Source organism: Hyperolius riggenbachi, chromosome 9 (assembly GCF_040937935.1).
Source record: "Hyperolius riggenbachi isolate aHypRig1 chromosome 9, aHypRig1.pri, whole genome shotgun sequence".
Lineage (NCBI taxonomy): Eukaryota > Metazoa > Chordata > Amphibia > Anura > Hyperoliidae > Hyperolius > Hyperolius riggenbachi.
Genome location: NC_090654.1, coordinates 186,623,273 through 186,642,105, shown reverse-complemented (window position 1 = coordinate 186,642,105; position 18,833 = coordinate 186,623,273). Strand labels below are relative to the sequence as shown.

General features: G+C 44.1%; 1 protein-coding gene across 2 annotated transcripts in view; it reads right to left on the bottom strand.

Annotated features, from left to right (window-relative positions):
* The window catches only part of ATXN7 (ataxin 7), a 167,181-nt gene that overhangs the window by 144,347 nt on the left and 4,001 nt on the right, over nt 1-18,833 (bottom strand). For both annotated transcript variants that reach the window (XM_068253791.1, XM_068253793.1), the window contains exons 2-3: nt 15,090-15,137; nt 8,290-8,390 (exon numbers count right to left, since the gene is read on the bottom strand). The gene's annotated coding sequence lies outside the window, so the exon portion shown is untranslated. The remainder of the gene's footprint in view (nt 1-8,289; nt 8,391-15,089; nt 15,138-18,833) is intronic.

Here is an 18,833-nt window from a genome sequence, read left to right as displayed (position 1 = left end):
GATCAACTTAGATTTTCCATCCTGTCAAGATAGATCAAATCGACTGAAATCGAAATCAGCTGCAAATCGATCGAGTTGCTGATTTGAAAGAATCCTTTTCCGATCGATCGATGTCTCAAATCAACCAGTGTATGGGCCCCTTAATTATGTCATTACATGGCTCAGTGTGGTACCGAAGGGTGATGGCCTGACGTCATGCCAGACTAAATGAACCACATGCTGGAATTATGGCAACATTGGCATTGTCAACTAGGCCAGCATCCAAGGAGGGTCATAAATAAAAGGTTTTTAATATCTGTGCTTGTTATAAACAAAAAAAGAGAAACAAAGAAATATTTTTGGCTTTTTTTTTTCAGTTATCGTCATGTAATTGGGTAAAGGGTTTATGCAAAGACCCTTTAGTGTTTGCTGGTAATGCCCACTAAGGGACAACCAAACAGAACATAACCTTTCGCCTTGCCCATATATTAGGCTTGCTGGTTACGTAGCTTATTGGGGAAGACATGCTCACTGGCCCTTTGTACTGCTAACCACCAGACATGCCCCAAAATAAATATACATACTTTAACTTTTCTCTAAGGTTGCATTAGTTTACTTTTCTCTACAAAATACAGGATTACAAAGTAACCAGATAGCTGGTGATCAGTGCAGTCAATGCTGGAATATTATCAGCCCAAAGCAATCGCTAGTGAATGGATAGTATACACAATGTGACGATACACAACCACTCACAGGCACTTATTTTTGAGAATAAACCAATCAGGGTTTTTCATGCGTAACAATGAATTGCCGCTCTCAGAGATCAAGCTTCCTGTCCACTCCTGAGGCTAGGTTATTCTGACTAAATTAGCAGGTGAAACAACTCTGCTGCACAGCTACATATACACACACACAAAGGTGTTTTGTTATGTATTGCCCTGAAAGCTTTGACAACTCAGCAACAGAAAGGGCTCGTTCCCACTATCGCGAATCTGCATGCGTCCAACGCATGCAGATCCGCACATGTAATACAAGTGGATGGGCCTGTTTCCACTGTAGCGTTGTTGAGGTGCGTTTTTTTCAGCGTGAAAAAAACGCACAAAAGAGCCAACGATTTCGCCTGCGTCGGGAATCCGTGCGAATCGCCGCTAATGTATTTAATAGTAAAAACGCATGCGTTTGTTACATGCGTTTTTACCCGCGATTTCGCGTGCGATTTCGCACCTTTTTCAATTTTATTTAGCCCTGGCAGTGTCATGGTTAATTTTGCATGGCACCCTGCCATGCGAAATCGCAGGCGAAATCGCGGGTAAAAACGCATGTGGAAACACATCCGCATGCGTTTTTACAAGCGTCGGAATGCGGCCGAAATCGCGTCGCAACAGTGGAAACAAGCCCAAAATCAATGCGCACTATGCACAGAGTAGGTGAACAGCTACACTGGTAGAACAAATAGCTTTGGGCTGACCTTAATGCCAAAATTAATTCTGATATTATATACAATTTGCAAAATCTGTAAAAATTGAAGATTAAAAATGAAACCATAGGTGATTATAAACTTTGTCAGGTTTGCTTGACCACAGGACAGAAGAACGAAATGCACACTTTATGTATTTAGAGAGTTTAGCCTGTCTAATTCCCCCTCTTTTGTGAGTAATCACCACTGTAATTTGATCTCTCAGCTCTGGAATATCATCAGCCAGAGCTGCTAATTTATAAACACAGGATGTATTTAACCATATTTCTGCTCCCATGAAAGCAGGAAGTAGACACACTGCAGATTTATTGTAGGATTTGTATTAGCTGTAACAAAGAAACGCTACTGGCCTTTGATCTGCCGCAGCTCCCGACTTGCTGCCAAGCAACATCTTCCATCGAGTGGGAATCGAAATCGATTCAGAAAGGAATCAATTCTGTCCATACTATGCACAACAATTTTCAATAGATTCCACCGGGGAATGTAAACTTTTTTTGGTATCTGAAAACTGCTTTGCATGTCTGCCGACTATTAAAAAATATTGTAGCTCACTTTAGTAAGGGATAACCGATTCACATTAAATTTACTGTAGTTCAATTACACAGATTAAAAAAAAAAAAAAAAAAAAAAAATTAGATAAAAAGCAGACAATTCAGAGCAATCGCCTGCCTATATGTTCTTGTACGTACCTTTCCAAAACTTCATAATGCACATCAAATCCTGACTAGTGTGACCATCCTACTTTCCTACTGCCACAAGTCAATTGTATGTAAAGTCACTGATAAATAAAGAGTGACCCTCTTTATTTACTCAGAGGCTGAACTACTTCTGGACTTTCACAAAGGAAGTTTAAATTGGCATTTCAAAGGTCTCAGATTTCAGAATTCCTGAAGAAGCACTGGTAAACAACATCAATGCACATTTTGTCTCTTCAGTAGTTACTCATTTGAATGTAGCTGCTTTCAACACACTAAAAAAGTCTATACCAGCAAGTTTAACCACTTCAGCCCTCAGTCGTTTTAACTTTATGCATCCAAGCAATGTTCACCTCCCATTCATTAGCCTATAACGTTATCACTACTTATCACAATGAACTGATCTACATCTTGTTTTTTCCGCCACCAATTAGGCTTTCTTTAGGTGGTACATTTTGCTAAGAGCTACCTTACTGTAAATGCATTTTAACAGTAAGAATAAGAAAAAAAAAATTATTTCTCAGTTTTCGGTCATTATACAGTAGTTTTAAAATAATACATGCCTCCATAACTAAAACCCACGTATTGTATTTGCCCATTTGTCCCGGTTATTACACCGTTTAAATTATGTCCCTATCACAATGTATGGCGACAAGATTTTATTTGGAAATAAAAGTGCATTTTTTCCGTTTTGCAACCATCACTATTTACAAGCTTATAATAAAAAAAAAAAAAAATAAAAAAAAAAAAAAATTCATCTTTACATAGATATTTAAAAAGTTTAGACCCTTAGGTAAATATTTATGTGTTTTTTTTATTGTAAAGTTTTGTTTTATTATTAAACATTTTATTTGGGTATTTTTGGGAGGGTGGGTTGTAAATAGTAATTTTTTTAATGTAACTATATGTTTATTTTAATTTTTTTTTATGTAGATGTAGTTTTACTGTTTGGCCACAAGATGGCAACCTTAGGTTTGTTTACATGTCGTCACTCTAAGCGTAACATGTACGCTTAGGGGAGACGTAGGAGGCAGAAAAAGCGAGGCTGGCTTTCAAAAGAAGCAGTCGCTTTTCCTGCGGGGGAGAGGAATCAGTGATCAGGCACCATGGCCCAATTCATTGATTCCTGGGATAACAATCCGTGGCCGGGAGCGCGCATGCACGATCGGCCGCGGGAGCGCACATGGCCTCCTGGACGTAGCTTCTACGTCCAGGAGATGAAAGTGGTTAAAAAAAAAATACCCAAGCCAGTGCATGCAGACGGAGTATTAGAAACACTTAGGGCCTGTTCACACTATGAGCGTTTTCAGGGTTTTATTTTATTAAAGCGCTGTCGGTTTTTTAAATCGCTCTAAAAGTGCTAGATTTCCTATGAGAGAAAGTATACATACTTGAGCGCTCTGCTTTCTATTGAATTGAAACGCGGCTCCTGTACCATTTTTTGAGCGTTTGTGTTCAACAGAATGTATAGGAAAATCGCAGAGTGCTTGAAAAAGCGATTTGAATAGCGATTTCCCGAGCACTTTTATGAATAAATACATCGTATTTATTCATTTCCTGGTCAAATAGTTTTTTTTTTTAAAGGCAGTGCATTTGCTATTTATATGCAATGTACACTACGTTGTCATTGCATCTGCAGGCATTTGTGCACTTTTTAAATCATTTTAGTGATTCTGGTCACGCTGGCATGTTTATTGAGAGTAGAAGCACACTAGGCTAGGTGAAAGTTAGCATTTGCTGCATATGCATTTTCAGTGCATTTTGCGTGCGTTTGCTTTTTTTTCCCCGCACTTTTTTCTTTTTTTGCGTTTTGCGTGAGTTTTAGGCTTCTTTCACACTAAGACGTTGCGTTAGGTGCTGCGTTAAGGTCGCATAATGTGCACCTAACCAACGCATGGTGGTGGTGGCAGAGGACGTTAGCAAAGAGCCGCGTTAAGCGGCTCTTTGATGCGTCCGTGATGCGTACTATAGTGGAGACCACGTGAGCAGAACACTCCGCATCACGTGGTCCCGCTGGCAGCTTGCCGACCTCTGAGGTCGGCGGGCCGCATTGCGTACATTTTTACGCATTCCTGCTAGTGCAGGAACATTAACACATACATTTTTACGCATTACTGGTACAATGCGTAAAAATTTATGCATTGAACCAGTAACACGTAAAAATGTATGCGTTAATGTTCCTGCACTAGCAGGAATGCGTAAAAAGGTACGCAATGTGGCCCGCCGACCTCCGAGGTCGGCAAGCTGCCAGCAGGGGACTGGAGCAGCAGTGAGTGACTACGAGGGCACAGGATGGCTGCATGGGGCTGGTAGAAGCCCCAGGTAAGTGAAACTCATTTGTTTTATTTTGCTTGAACCTTCCCTTTAGGCTTCTTGCACACAGGGACGTTACAGGCGCACGTTAGTGCAGCCTGTAACGCTCCCCCAACGCACAGCAATGTAACACAAGTGGGCTGTTCACACTGCCCACGTTGCGTTACATTGTAACACAGCAAAGTGCTGCATGCTGTGCGTTCTACGCGGCTAAGCCGCGTTAGACTGTTTGCACATGCTCAGTCATGTTGGGGAGGAGGGGAGAGCGGCCGGGCACATGGCTAATTAATATTCACTGCACTCAGTGACGTGCAGTGTTTACTTCTTGGAGCGACCGCTCTGTGCGGCGATTGGCCGGGCGGGACCACGTGATGCCGCATGCGTCCAAGAGTACGCATCACGGCATCACAGACGCCAGAGTGAGCTGCACAACGCGGCTCACTCCGACGTCCACACCAGAGAGCACCAGGCGTTGCGTTAGGGGCACGTTATGTGCCCTATAACGTCCCCTAAACGCAACATCCTGGTGTGTAGCTAGCCTTAATGCATTTGCATCTTATAGAGCAGAGAGGAAGTTCAGTCAAAAACAGTCTTATCAGTCTGCTGACAGCTTGTACACACCTGCTATTGTCGGCAGAACGACTGCTCCGTGGGAGGGTCTGATGGACCCGTCGCTTGTAAAAATACGGCATGTGCCTTTAGTAAAAAATATATAATATTATAAAAAGCGCAGTTCCTGCAGTTAGGCAAAGTTAGGCACCCCGATCAGGTAAAACGAAAAATAAATTGGGAGACATAGGGCCCTATTTTAGAGAAGAAGAAGGGGGGGGGGGGGGGGGGGAAGGGTTTACATGTGTATTCGGGAAGGTTTTATTTTTGTATGTTACAACCCCCTTTAAAGCTCTTGTAGCAGGGTCCTACTAAGACATACCCTACCTCTTTCCTTTGAGCAGAACTTCTTGATTGGGAGTGGAGAAGCATGTCTATGAGCGGTGTCTGCAGCCCAAAGCAATCTCTACAGATCATTTCAGGCCAGATTAGTTAAAAGTGTATGCAAGCTTGTACACCACTCAATAATTGTCTGCTCTGTTAAATTGAGAGGGGAGGTGAGGTGACAAGAACAGATTGTGAGACAATAACTCTTAATTGTGAGACTGCTGTACCGAGATTAGGCCTGGGGTAGCTGTACACAATCTATCCTTTAGTCAGGTCAGCCCAAAATGATTGTTTCTGCCAAGGTTTATCCTAGGCTTAACAGGAAACCTAAAGTGAATGGGAAATAAAAGTTGCCATTACAGTTCCCTTGGTTGTCATGATCTTTAATGCTGGGTTTACACCATACAATTCTCTGTTATGCTGGGCATACACGGTTAGATTTGACTTATCAATCGAGCCGCTGATGGCTCGATTTATAATTTCCGACATGTCCGATACCCCGCCGGATCGATTCCGCGCTCGATACCGGCGGGCAGAACAAAAGAATAAACGAGCGGAAGATAAGAAGCCGCCCGCGGGGACGAGGGGGAATCGATCCAAGGGCCCGCGGAGACGAGGTGGATGCGCCGGAATCTATTGTGCGGCTTGATTACATGGTACAAACGTACCGTGTATTCCCAGCATTCGATTTACCTGCCAGATAGATCAATTTCCAACATGTTGAACTTTATCTATCTTACCATCCATCTGCCGAGCAATTAGGCATTGTTCTACTCAGCAGGATATAAACAGAAGACAATGCACCAGAGATAATGACCATTCTCTACAGAAAATAATCTAATTATGCACTCTAATGCTGGGAATACACGATGCGGCGGCTCGATTAGCCGCCGGATCGACTCCCGTCGCGTCCCCACGTGCGCCCGGATCGATTCCCACTCGCCCCCGCGGGCGTTCCTTATCTTCCGCTCATTTTCTTCCCATTGTCTGCCCGCAGGGATCGAGCGCAGAATCGATCTGGAGGGGAATCGGACACGTCGGACATTATCAATTGAGCCATCAGCGGCTCGATTGATAAAAAAAACAAACAAACAAAAAAAAAAACCTTATTGTGTAAGCCCAGTAACAGAAAAATCTAACAGAAGAATCTAACAGAAAATTGTATGGTGTAAACCCAGCATTAGCTTTAGCAGTGTTGGGAGCAACGTACTGAAACAAGCATATAACTATTGTAGTCAGAACACCTGATCTGCACAACTGCCCTGCTGCTCAGGATGCAATCCCTCGGGCAGAGTGCTGTACAGACATCCTGTTGCTATGGAGGAAGGAAAAGGGATATTAATGCGGCATACAGTAAGACGGTAACCAGCGGAAGGTGGAGAACAATACACCAAGCTGAGACGGCCCAGCATTTCAGACCTCTCAGGAACGCATCAGGGCTCACAAGATCGATTCTTGGCAGAGATGGCCCCGATTGGCCAAGAACCCTCTAGTGTGTGTACAAGGCTTTGTAACAAATTTTTATTTTATTTTTTTCAAGTGCCTGAATTTACTTTGATATCAGTTCACTGCAATGCAACTTTCTAAGCTGCTGGGAAATTGTCTATGGCAGCAGAAGGCTTCTACACACAAGCAAGTTAGGTTGCACAAAACAATCATTCAATATTGTTTTAGATGCCTTTGCCAAGTGTGTACAAGTGTCCCCAGCTGTTCATCAATGCCACTTTTTGATTGGGCATGCCTGACCACAACAGTTATTAACCATAGCCACCTAATCCAAAAAGCTAAAGTCACAAATTGTTGGGAGCCAACCTGCATGCTTGTACAGTGATCGTTTCAAAGCTGTCGAGTTTTACAGGCTTTCTGAGTGCCAACAGTTTAAAGTATGTACAGGGCTTTAGACTCATTAATAGCTGGCTGTTTGGGAGTACATGCTAAACTGTTAGAAAGTTGGACATTTATGAAAATAGCAGTGTACCGGTAGTTCTTAAGCCTCATACACACACTCTCAACAGTGGTCTTTTATGCAGCACAATTAGCAAACTGGCTTTGAGCAGTTTGATAAAGGTGTAAACCGAAACAGCAGTCTGTCACTGCTGCCACTTTGGTGCTATTAAAAGAGCTTTGATACAAGACAGCGGTGCCGGTCCTTTCTGTTTTATCTGGACTGCACTTCCCAGGAGGCACTGGGGAGAGACCTTGGGCACGCTGCATACTCTTTTTTGGAAACGGTGCTCCCTCTCTTTTGTTTATGTGCACAATTAGCAAACAACTTTTGTTGTGAAACAAGTTGAAACAACCCAAAAAAGTTGTTTGCTATTGTTCAAACAACTGATAAGAAGTCAATCCAAACTGTTGGATTGACGTTGAACAATAGCAAACAACTTTTTTTGGTTGTTTCACAACAAAAGTGGTTTGATAATTATGCTGCATAAAAGACCACTGTTGAGCATGTGTATGGGGCTTTAAGCAATACAATTTTTTTTCGATTCAATCCGACATGTCCGATCGGGGTTCGATTCAATAGTGTGGTCGAATGTCATTTCAAGACAAGGGCAAATCAATCACACTACCGATCGAATCGGACATGTCTGATTGTGTGATTCGATTAATCGATTCGCACAAAAAAAAAATAAAAAAAATTGTATGGTGTAGAGGAGGCTTTAGAGACTAAACTCGATATTGCATTAGTATGCAAGATGGTTGCTTCCAGTAATAGCAGCTGTGACCAGGGGAGGAATAACTATAGTCAAAAAGGAGTTGGGAGACAGGTATTTAATTGTATGTTAGGCTGTAATTCCGTTTTCAGTTATGAGATGTCAACTATACAGGATAAGAAAAAAAAAAACAACACAGAGTGGGAGCCTAAAATCTCACTTGGCCACTTACCTTTCAAGAATGCATCTCTACAACTGGTGGATGCTTTATTGATCTGTAAAAACCTGAGATAAGATTTCTAGTTCTCTGGTCCTTACTTCTGTAGAGTGACCCTGCAGAATAGAGGAGACAACTGCATGATTATATAATACTATACGTGGAACTAACGTTTCCAAGTCACATGGGGGTTGATGCACTAAAGTGTGGTTATATTGTCATGCACAGAAAACCCACAGCAATATTACCGCTACTACTGGCAGTGCTATGGTAATGTGCGTTACCGTAGCAATGTTTGCGCTAGTAGCGCAACTCGCGGTACACACTGCTGATAGTAATGGTAATATTGCCGTGTGCTGTCTGTGCACGGCAATATCACCGCATCAACCCCATTGTTCCCTAGATAGTCCATCATTATAATAAATTATGTAAATTCATCTCACAAGTTCTGAGGCAGAAATTGTATAACTTTACATGACACTGGCAAAGAAACAGGGCAGTGCCAGGGACAGGACTGTGGACAATGTAAACTGCAGCTTCACACAGGGGCCCAATGTAAACTACAGCTGCACATATGGGCCCATATGCAATTGACTTTTTCTCCTGTGTTTTCTCCTAGGTGATAATAACTGGTCATAAAATGCCTTTTAAACCACCAGCAAGCAAGAAAATACTCTAATCTTGATAGTACTCCAATCTTCACCAACTGCTGACAATCTATTTGAAAGAGAAGATGAAAATTATCTCCCAGGAGATAACTCAGGATAAAAGGTTATGGGCCAGGACTCAAAGAGGTCAATCAGGACACTACTCGACCTCTGCTCTTTATGGGCACCCCCAAAGGCAGAGAGGGGTCCAGGCACAATAAATAAAACACTAGTACATGTAGAATACAAACATTGTACAATGTACTGTACATGACCGTGGCACTGATAAACTGGGAGCTGTGCCATTTGGACACTGAGTATCAGAGCCCGAGATTTCTCCCAATACCTGGTTTTAACAATCTTTGGACATTCCAAACCCCTAAGCAATCTCCAACTCACTTATGTTGTTTAACCCTAATCTCAGCCCCTTTCCCCAATTAACACAACACTTCCTTCTTTATACTGTGCATACTTTGCAAGAGGCGTGCTTCTGAACACAGTACCCCAGTGCTGCAAATGGCTGCTCTTGGTGTTGCTGCATCCAGTGACAACACATTGGCACGGCATTCTCAGGTGGCGTGACACCAAATGCAGGGTGCTCTTTGGGCATATTCTTATGTACTGCATTGTCTATGCTTATGTGTGGCTTGTGACCTTTGTACTGCGAACATTCTATTGTCTCCTTCCATAATGACGATGCCAGGTCTGGGGTGTAGGTACTGTACAGACAAGGATAATACCAAGCCAGTCAGATCACCTTCCAATCGAGGAACAGACCAATATTGCCCTTCAAATCGGAAGCCAACGTTCGATAGAAAACATTATTATTGCTCTAGTCTATCAGATCTATACAGCTCTCACAAAATGGGAGAATACCATACACTTGTGTTCCCAGTGAAGCCAGTTCACATTGCAAGCTTGGTGCTGGAGGGCTACAGTAAAAATCCTGCTACATGCATATTAAAAGGTGCAGACTATTGGTTTGCCCTCCACAGGAACATTTATCACCGGGGAATTATTTGCCTCTCATTGACCATCCCTAGTCAGCACAAGTCAGGCCTCTTTTCCACAAAAAAAGTTGATGGGCAGTGAAATGCCTCTCAAACTCTCACAACTGCTCACTGCTGCCTGGTAACAGCTTGCTGAGCACACAGCTCAACACTGTGGAAAAGAGGCCTAAACTCCTGCTAAAATTGTAGCCTTCTAAAAGTACCTAATGATTGGCTAATGAAAGAATCCAACTACCAGTGTGCACCTACTAAAAGAAGAACTGCCCTTCATATACTAAAGCCCCACCTAAAATTTAGCATTTATTAAATGTTCCCTACATTTTCTAAAAAAAAAATCCTAGTTGAAATGTATCAACTTGAAATACAGTAAGCATGCGAAGACTGTATTATCTCATTAAGACAAATGACAAGCTTGGAACACATTTGAGGTATCCTCTTTCCACACTGAATACTCCAATTTTGTGATAAATTTATACAACCTGTGTGTACAGGGATCTCTCTGAGTTACTGACATTTTATGAACTGTCACAATCATGTTTCTCCTCCAACTCTCGCCTCTTTTCAGAACTGAACGGGCTGCTCAGTGAGTAACTGAGCAGTGTTTACAGCGAATGCTCCTAAACTCTTGCCAAATCAGTAACAATTAACCACTTAAAGAGAGTCTGAAGCGAGAATACCGTAAATCTCGCTTCAGACCTCATAGTTAGCAGGGGCATGTGTGCCCCTGCTAAAACGCCGCTATCCCGCGGCTTAACGGGGGTCCCTTCACCCCCAAATCCCCTCCGTACAGCCGGGGAGCGCTTCCGCATTGGGGCAGGGCTAACCGCCGCAGCCATGCCTCATGCGCGTCTATCAGACGCGTACCTCCGCCTCTCACCCACCCCTCTCAGTCTTCCTTCACTGAGAGGGGCGGTGGAGAGGCGGCGATGCGCATCTGATAGACGCGACTAGAGGCAGGGCTGCAGCCGTTAGCCCTGCCTCCAGGAAGAAAAAAATTCACGACCAAGTTTTGCGGGGGTGGGTTTGGGGGTGAAGGAACCCCCGTTTAGCCGTGGGATAGCGGCGTTTTAGCAGGGGCACACATGCCCCTGCTAACTATGAGCTCTGAAGCGAGATTTATTCTCGCTTCAGAGTCTCTTTAAGTACCAGCGGTCTCTGCCCCCTTAAGGACCAGAGACCGCTGGTACAGAAACGGCATAATCGCGACGGATGACAAATCGCCGCACATACCTGCCGCAATCGCCGTCACACGTAGGGAACCTGGGCCACCCACTATGAGGTCGCTATGACGGCACAGTTCCTGTGAGCCGGTCAGGAGCTGCTTTCATTGGCTCCTAACCCTGTCTTTTAATGTAAGCCAATAGGAGGTACTTACATTGAAAGACAGGGCCAGGAGCCAATGAAATCGGCTCCTGACTCGCTCACAGGTATCTGCCGTCATAGAGACAGGCAGAGCAAGTGAGCTGCGATGGGACATGGCAGGGATTAAGCGTCAGGAGCGACGAAAACAGCAGATGCCAGCCAGGTAACCACGCCCTGCCAGCCAGGTAACCACCAAAACAGGGCGTAGATTTCAATCACTGTGGTCCTTAAAGAGACTCTGAAGCGAGAATAAATCTCGCTTCAGAGCTCAAAGTTAGCAGGGGCACATGTGCCCCTGCTAAATCGGCGCAAAACGGGGGTCCCTTCACCCCAAACCCCCCACTGCAACACTTGGTCGCAGACTTGGTCGCTCCTGGAGGCAGGAACACTGAGAGGGGCGGGGGAGATGCGGAGATACGCGCTGACAGACGCGCGTGGGGCAGGGCTGCGGCGGTTATCCCTGCCCCAACCAGGAAGCGCTCCCCCGCTGCACCGAGGGGATTTGGGGGATCAGGGACCCCCGTTAAGCCGCGGGATAGCGGCGGTTTAGCAGGGGCACACATGCCCCTGCTATTTATGAGGTCTGAAGCGAGATTTATTCTCGCTTCAGACTCTCTTTAAGTAGTTAATAAAAGTTAAATAGCATCTGGTTGGTCCAGAGACTTCCTGAATGCTAGAAAGTAGGGCTTTATGAGAAGAGGCTTCCTCTTCAACTTTACACCGCAATCCCAGCTGTGGGCGAGAGCATCCTGACTGGGCATCCGAGAGTAAGGTCCATGCATACCCAGTAGAACCAAGTCGCTCATGCGTGCATTTTTTATTCTCCATACACAGGTGCTTTGTTCTACTGGGCATGAGTGGATCTTACTCGTCCATGGCAAGTATGTATGTGCTCATCCATGGCTGAGCTCGCATCCACAAGAAACAGATTTGACTAGCTTGAATCAAGTAGTTATAGAGGAACCTTTCCCCTCTGGACCATCCAGAGACTTGCCACTACTGAGGGAAGAATCTAACTTTTTTTCCCTGCTTCAGGTACTCTGTTAGGTTCTGTTCCCACTTGAGAGGAGAACAAACATTACATAGTTACATAGTTATTTGGGTTGAAAAAAGACATACGTCCATCAAGTTCAACCAGAAAACAAAGTACAACACCAGCCCGCTCCCTCACATATCTCTGTTCATCCAGAGGAAGGCGAAAAACTCTTGCAAGGCATGGTCCAATTAGCCCTAAGGGCTGGTGCACACCGAGCGGCTTCTTCAGCGTTTCTGCAGCCGCTTGCGGCTGCGGATCCGCTTGGTCAATGTATCTCAATGGGGTGGTGCACACCAGAGCGGGAGGCGTTTTGCAGAAACGAAAAATGCCGGGGTGAGGCAATTTTTGGATTTCGGATGCGTTTCTGCCTCAATGTTAAGTATAGGAAAAACGCAAACCGCTCTGAAAAACGCCTGTTCAGAGCGATTTTGCCGGTGTTTTTGTTACAAAAGCTGTTCAGTAACAGCTTTACTGTAACAATATATGAAATGTACTATACTGAAATCTGCTGCAGCAATCCGCAAAACGCCATAGAAAAAGAAGAAAAAGCGTTTTAAAATCTGCTAGCATTTTGCGGATCGGCTAGCGGTTTTTGGTGTGCACCAGGCCTAAAAGGGAAAAAAATCCTTACCGACTCCAGATGGCAATCAGATAAAATCCCTGGATCAACATCACTGAGCATTACCTAGTGATTATAGCCATGGATGTCTTTCAATGCAAGGAAAGCATCTAAGCCCCCATTAAATGCAGATATAGAATTTTCCATGACTACTTCCTGTGGCAATGCATTCCACATCTTAATCACTCTTACTGTAAAGAGCCCTTTCCTAAATAAATAACTGAAACGTTTTTTCTCCATGCGCAGATCATGTCCTCTAGTACTTTGTGAAGGCCTAGGGACAAACAGCTCATCCGCCAAGCTTTTTATATTGCCCTCTGATGTATTTATACATGTTAATTGGATTCCCTCTAAGGCGTCTTTTCTCTAAACTAAATAAACCCAGTTTATCTAACCTTTCTTGGTAAGTGAGATCTTCCAGCACTCATATCAATTTTGTTGCCTGTCTCTGCACCTGCTCTAAAACTGCAATAGCCTTCCTGTAATGTGGTGCCCAGAACTGAAATCCATATTCCAGATGTGGTCTTACTAGAGAGTTAGGCCACATACACACATCAGACCATAGTCTTTTGAAAATGAAAGATCACAGACCAATTTTACCCCCTTCCATGTAGTATGAGAGCCATACTCTACACAGCATCTTGCAAAGATTTTTTTCTGATGGGGAGTTCAGCTCCATAGAATAGACTGTGTAGGCATGGCTCTCATACTACATGGAAGGGGGTAAAATTGGTCTGTGATCTTTCATTTTCCAAAGACTATGGTCTGATGTGTGTATGAGTCTTTAGAGAGACATTTTATTTGTTCATTCTCCGCTCATTGCTCAATGGACACTTGTCACTCTGCAACGGATTTGTGCAGTCCACAATAGTCCTGTCCTACAGCCAGACCATTGGAGCAGACATTACACTGTCCGCTTCTGCAGATCCGGCACAAGTGGGAATCAAGCCATAAAGGGAACCAGAGACGAAATAAAGAAAAGATTTTATACATACCTGGGGCTTCCTCCAACCCCATACACACGGATTGATCCCATGCCGCTGTCCTCTGCTGCCTGCAACTATGAGAACCAGCTCCCGTCACGGACGTCAGCGGAGCCAGCTACGCAGGAGAAGTGTGCCCTCTACGCATCTCTCCAGCGGCTGCTGGAGAGATACACAAAGAGCGCACTTCTCCTATGCTAGACTGGCTCCGACTGACGGAAGAGCGGGGAGCCGGTTCTCGTAGTTACGGGCAGCAGAGGACGGCGGCGTGGGATCGATGCATGCGTATGGGGCTGGAGGAAGCCCCAGGTATGTAAACAAACTTTTCTTTATTTCGTCTCTGGTTCTCTTTAAGAGTTTCTGTACAAAGCTTAAAGGGTTATCTGTCACTCTCAGGGGAGCTTCTAGGCAAAGTCTTTACACACAGTCAAGCAGCCAGGTCTGTCAATAACAGTTCTTCACTATAAGGCTTCTTTTCCACGGGCAGTTGTTTGGCAGTGAAATGCCTCTCAAACTCAGACAGCTGCTTGCTGCTGCCTGGCAACTGCTCACTGCTGCCTGGCAACTGCTTGCTGAGCACACAGTTCAACTGTCCGTGGAAAAGAGGCCTAAAGGTCAACAGTGGTGAAGGTTTGAAAACAACTTGAGACAGACATAAGTGTGGAATTGTCTTTATGTGGGGAGCTCATAGAGCAGGTGCTGAGACGGGCAACAAAATTGATATGAGGGATGGAAGGTCTCACTTACCAAGAAAGGTTAGATACATTGGGTTTATTTAGTTTAGAGAAAAGACACCTTAGAGGGAATCCAATTAACATGACATGTATAAATACATCAGAGGGCAATAGTGGCTGGATAGTATAATGGTTCAGGGCTCTGCCTCTGACACAGGAGACCTGACACAGGAGACCTGGGTTCAAATCTCGGCTCTGCCTGTTCAGTAAGCCAGCACCTATTTCAGTAAGGAGTTTCTTGGGCAAGTCTCCTTAACACCGCTACTGCCTACTGAGTGCGCTCTAGTGGCTGCCTCGCAAGCGCTTTGAGTCCGACAGGAGAAAGGAGCTATACAAATATTGCAATTATTATTATTATTATTATCCACAGCTTTTGTCTGCAAAATAATTCCCGAGTTGAGGTACTAAAGGTAATAATACTTACAGGAGTATCTTTTTAAGATGATCCATGCTGGATGGGCAAATGGTAAACCTGTAAATATGGATAAAATATGAGTAGCGGCATTAGACAAATAGACGCATATAGAAACAGGCAGCTGTATGCTGGCCCTTACTATAAAGTGTAAATATTAAGATCAGCCATTCTCAAACTGTGGGACGCACCAATATTGCCAGCAGGGCATAGGAAGCCAGCATAAACATTACACAGAACTCATGGGAGACTTCCTTTAGAAGGTAGATGCTTGTAGCCGTATTAGGACAGCCATAGTATCATTAAATACTAAGCTAAGCACATTTTAAATATTTGACCAAAATGATCGAACGGTCAGGTTTGTTACTAGCGTTGTATAAACATGCTGCTCAGCTCCTGACCAATCAGAAAGGTCTGCTCTATGGATAGTGGAGGTGGGTAGACACAGGAACAGCATCCCTTGATGTTCCCACAGGAACAAAGAATAATGGGCGAAGGGGATCCATTCCCTTGGAAGAGGAGGGCAGCAACATCAGGGCTACCTGTACGCACTTAAGATTTGCAATAATTATGGTGTACTAATAGCTGCTATTAGTACACTATCGTTCCGACCATGGAATCCCTCTCCTCCTTTCCCCTAGAGATTAGTGACAATCGTCACCAATTTCAGGGGGGTTATAGCGCGGCGGTGGGGGGGACAGAATGCGGCGTGGGGGAACACAGAGGCATGTCATGAGGCAGTACACTTTAAGGATTTGGCATACTGGATCATTAAGTGACCTCAGTGAACACCTGTACACACACTAGGTTCTCAACTGAGATGGTCCCAATTAGCCACCTTGGCCAGTCCAGTGTTTGTACAAAGCTACAGCGAAAGGTATATGGAGGCTGCCATATTTATTTTCTTTTAAATAATATAAGTTACCAGGCGGTCCTACTGATCTCTTTGGCTGAATCACACACCTGAAACAAACATACAGGACATTAAGTTATTAACAGTTTACCCAATACACCACCTTGCACCAGCAAATAGACAGCAGGTGTCTTGTCCACTATTGACTACGCTGATCTGCATCAATCGGGAAAAGAAAGGGGCATGTCTGATCAATATTCGAGGTAGGTGCCTAGGGCCTGGTGGTTGTCCATCCAGGTTACCAAATCATCCCTTTAGGGCTAGTTCACACTGCATCAGTTGCAGTGCAGAATTTTGCATGTCAATTCACTGTCCATACAATTCTATGGGCCTGTTCACATACCAGCATTGTAACGGATAACCCAATTCTAACTCACTGCATGCATGCTCTGAATTAATGTCCAGCCTGAATTACAGTTCACACACACATTGTAATGCTTGCATTATGCAATGCACCACTGTGAATCAACAGATCTACTGTAGAGTCTACAGATTCTCTGGCTAGTAATCAAAGTATGGACAGATCTCTCTCTGATCAAATCTGAACAGAGAGAGATCTGTTGCCTGCCCATACACCACAGGTCGATTCACGATCAATTTCAGCATAGAATCTCTCTGGAATTGGCCAAGCTCGCTGCATCTGCCATCTCGCCGCTATTCCCCTAATGTATCACATGTCACGGTGCCCATCCATCTTTCGAATCCGCTGCTCTTCAATTAGCCCTATACACGCCATTGGCGTGGTGTGAGCCAGCGTGCTATGCCCTGGTGGCATGTGTGGAGCTAACAGAAGAGCGGCGGATTTGGAAGGCGGACAGGCACCACAACACAGGACAGGTAATGTATAAATCAGGGCTGTGGAGTCGGTCCAAAAATCCACTGACTCCGACTCCTCAGTTTAGGATTCCTCCGACTCCTCTAATTTGCATATTACAATTTTGTTGATTAAAAGTATGTAACATGAAATTCTCTCTCTTAACTGCCAACGCTTAGGAATTTTACAAGACAACTGAAGTGAGAAGGATATGTAGACTACTATATTTATTCCCTTTAGACTAAAACTAGTCCTTGGTAAGAGTACTTGTAAAAGGTACAAACCGGAACAAAGAACATCTATCAGGCCCTAGGCAATGTAAGTGTGGGTACATGTAAGAATGATGTGCAGGTACTCTGCAGGGGAATGAGGAGATTGTAAACAGACAATACCTCTGTGTTCAATGTGCACAGCATTCTCAGTGGATTCCCTGCAGCTCTGTGGGGAGTGCATATGTAGAGTATAGTACTACTGTGTAACAAAGTAAACCTGAGACAGATGAAATTAAAGTTTTATACATACCTGGGGCTTCCTTCAGCCGCCTTCAGGATAATCAGTCCCTCGTTGTCCTCCTCCACCACCTGGATCTTCTGCTATGAGTCTAGGTACTTGAGCTAGTCAGGCGTAGTGCGCATGCACACACTCCGCCGCCAGGAGCATACTACACCTGTGCAGCACTATTGCGCAGGTGCAGAATGTTCCTGGCTGTGGGAGCGGCATTTGGCAGGACAGCGCTGACTGGCTGAATTACCAGGACTCATAGCAGAAGATATAGGTGGTGGAGGACAGCGAGGGACTGATTAGCCTGAAGGGGGCTGGAGGAAGCCCCATGTATGTATAAAACTTTACTTTTCATCCGTCTCAGGTACCTTTTAATTTGTAGTCACCAAACCAAATTTTAACAACATATCAAATTATTTGATTTCATGAGCAAAGGGAGTGCATACATTTGCATAAATCAGCATCAGTGCAGAATTATTTCCATCTCATTGACCATCTCTATTAGTGACACAGCTACACATCAGGCTTTATTCTTACAGCATACATGTCATTTAGTATATATAAGAGATTCCTGTGTACACATCATATATACAGTCACAATCAGATATGTATATCTGACCTTAAAAATACAGGGACTGCTTTATTGAAGCAGCACAAGTAACTATTTTTGATTGGTGTATTTCATTTTTGTGGGCTAAGCACAGCTATTACTGTATATATACACATTATTTTAATGACTATTATCTGAGAAATAGAACATTTTATCATATTTTCTATTTTAATTACAGTTACAAATTCATTAGGAGTCGGAGTCGGTGCATTTTTTCCCGACTCCAGGCACCCAAAATTGCCCGACTCCACGACTCCGACTCCACAGCCCTGGTATAAATGCACATATGCACACACATTTATACATTAGGGGAACAGGGCGTTACGTCACATTCGTCGCTCGTCCCGATATCGCTCGCAGTTACCGCTGTGCACCTGATCTACCACAACGACCCCACATCTTGCAGCATGTCCATCACATATATACAACCAATTTCGACCCAAAATTGGTCACATTGGGCTCTATTCTCAAAGAGCCAAATTTTCCGCAAAATGTTACCGCTATATTCCCGCCAGCGGTAAACTCCGCATTTTTTCCACATTCACTAATATTTTCCGCATGCGGGAAAAAAGGTGCGGAAACAGGCATTATTCATGCGGGAATCATGCGGTAAAAAGGTCGCATGAAAAAGTGTTTAAAAAAAAAAAAGTTAAAGTCCACCAAGCACAGCCCTTAAGCCTCCACACTTCATTAAAGTCAATGGGATGCGGAATATATCACCTACTACTTGCAGGTGATAAAAATTCGGTAATTAACGAAGAAATGATGCGCCTGAACATCTTTGAGAATTGATCTTTTATTGCGGAAAATACCGACTTTTGCGGAAATTTTACCGCATGAATCCCGCACTTTTATCACACTTTTTCCGCATGCGGAAAAAACATGCGGAACATTTTGAGAATCCCAACTTGCCGGTAT